We start from the raw sequence: 2,743 nt of genomic DNA on the forward strand, positions 1-2,743 counted from the left end.
AGGAAACTGTTACTCAACAGACTATAAGGGAGACAGGAAAGGAACTCCCAGGCAAGTGAACGCCCAGTCCCACCGTAGCAAGGTTTCCAAATGGCTGTAGTCCTTTTCCCCCTTCATGATACCACTAAGAGGGAGTGGAGAGTGTGAGAGGCTCTGTCCAGGCCCAGATGGAAAGGCAGCCTGTCCGTGCTCCACCACCCTATGCTGCAGCGCGAGGAAACACACACTGCTCTGGGCTGTGCTTGGCTGTCTTTGTGTGTCCTCATCCCTACTGCTGTGACAGTGACCAAGATAGAAGGACGGTCTGCAGGTGTCAGGAAGTTCAGACTGTTCTCACCCAAAGAGTTGTCCTCTCTGTCCTTAGGCAGAGAGACATGAAGACACGGGACGGCTGTGTGAAGATGGAGGCAAAGAGCAGAGAGACTGGCCGCAAACCCAGAAACATCTGGAAGACGAAACTAAGAGAGATGAAGACTGTTTCTCTTCTCCCCTGGCCTGCCCCTCTTCATTTTCTTTCCTTCCCTCCCTCACTCCCTCCCTCTCTCCTTTCCTCCCTCCCTCCCCACCTCCCTTCCACCCTTTCTGAGACAGGGTCTCCCTGCTTCATCCCTTGAGCATTGGGATTACAGGTATGTGTCACCACCCAGACTTGGGCAAAGCCTTTTCCTTGATTTTCATGTTTGTTGTCTATGCGTGTGCGTGTGTTTGTGTGTGTGTGTGTGTGTGTGGTGTGTGGTGTGTGTGTGTGGCATGTGTGTGTGCATGTGCGTGCATGTGTGTGTCATGTATGTGTGTGTGCCGTGTGTGTGTGTGTGTGTGGCGTGTGTGTGTGTGTGTGTGGCGTGTGTGTGTGTGTGTGTGTGTGCATGTGCATGCTTGTGTGTCATGTATGTGTGTGTGTGCCGTGTGTGTGTGTGTGTGTATGTGTGTGGCGCGCGCTCGTGTGTGTGTGTGTGTGTGTGTGTGTGTGTGTGTGTGTGGTGTGTGTGTGGCGTGTGTGTGTGTACATGTGCGTGCATGTGTGTGTCATGTATGTGTGTGTGCTGTGTGTGCGTGTGTGTGTGTGTGTGTGTGTGGCGTGTGTGTGTGTGTGTGTGTGTGTGTGTGTGCAGAGGCAGGCAAGGATCCGACAGCTCTCGGGAGTCAGTTCCCTCCTGAGAACGAACAGCAGCTTGCCCAGCCAGCTCCTTTACCTGTTGAGGCCTCTCAATAGCCCATTCAAGGCATTTTGAACAGACACAGAGAGGAGTCTCGGTCTGGGCCCAGTCTAGAGAAGCTAGCCAATCTCCTGAAGGTGGGCCCCATGTGGGAGTAGTCCAGGAGGAGACATCAAAAGCCTGAGGAAAGGCAAGATGGTGGATCCCAGGTCATGTGGAGTGGACTGGTTCCTTTGAGTTAATTTGCAGGCATGTCAGAGGGAGACAGACCCCCATCCTCCCCACCATCTCTGGGCCACCCCTGACGGCTGCAGATCCCTGCAGCGTGAGTTCTGCTCACCCAGGCCCACATGCCACCTCCATGAACCGGGGTTGAGGCTGGTGGAGGAAAGCTACCGCCCCTGCTCTCACAGTGCTTCCAGATGCGATCTGCAGCCACACCATAACCTGGAAGGAAGAGGTCTCCTGCTGCTTCGCGGGTGTAGACACCAGGGCTCAGAGAAGAGAAGCATCCGGCCAAGACCTGATTAATAGGGCTCACCCTGCCTGGCCATATTGCCTGCCATCTTCTTGGCAGGTAGCCTGCAGTTGTTGGGCATGTAGGGGACCACGTCTCTCCAAGGACAGCTGGCACTCCTGTTCTCCCAAGGACCATATGCATTGAAATTAGGAGCCTGCTTCTCCTGACAGGCCCGCACTGGGCAGGACTCTGGGTGGGCATTGGGTGTCTCTGTTTTCCTTGGCTGCTGGGAGTGGGGGTGCGTGCCCATACTATGAGTTCTGCAGGGCCTGCAGGGAGTTCAGAGAGGCCTTCCAGAGGCAGGTAGGGCTTAACACGCGTCTACACCTGCAGTTGTCAGCCTGGCTTTCCTGCTCCGAGCCACTCCCTCCCTGCAGATCCTGCCACTGTCCTGGCAGCTTGCCCCACTAATTTCAGTGCTGGGGCCTCCTCCATCGCTGCTCCCTGGCCCAGTCCCTTTCCCCCACTCCATGGCACCCTGCAGTTCCCAGGCTCTGCATTTTGGGGGGGGGGGGTTGTACAGGAAGTCTAAAGTAACACCTGGTCCCAAGGGACCTGGGTCCACATTCAACTCTGCTACTTATGAACCGTGACCATGTGACCTTGGACTCAGGGTCTTCACTTCCCCAATATGACACTGTGAGTTGAACCCAGTGCTATCGGAATTCTTCCCTGTGCGGTCTCTGTCAGCCCCCACTCATTTCTCTTCCCCCTGCTCTGATCTCCATCTCTGTCTTTCTGTTCTACGTGTTTAAAGATCTAGCTAGCTAGCTAGCTAACTACTGATATTATGTGTGTGCGCCTGAGGATCAGAACATGTACCATGTGCATTTGGATCACTTAAATTGGAGTTCCGGGTGGTGTGGGCTGTCTGGCGTGGATCCTACGAACTAATCTCGGGTCCTCTTTAAGAGCACCGAGTGCCCTTAACCACAGATCTGTCTCTCCAGCCCTCCATGTAGTGTTTTTATCATTCAGCTAGGCTCTGAACTCCCCGAGAGCAGAGATGGGTGTCTATGGTATTGATCTGCAAGACTGTCATGAATTATGACATGCTAATGAATTA

The sequence above is a fragment of the Apodemus sylvaticus genome, chromosome 7 (assembly GCF_947179515.1).
Source record: "Apodemus sylvaticus chromosome 7, mApoSyl1.1, whole genome shotgun sequence".
Lineage (NCBI taxonomy): Eukaryota > Metazoa > Chordata > Mammalia > Rodentia > Muridae > Apodemus > Apodemus sylvaticus.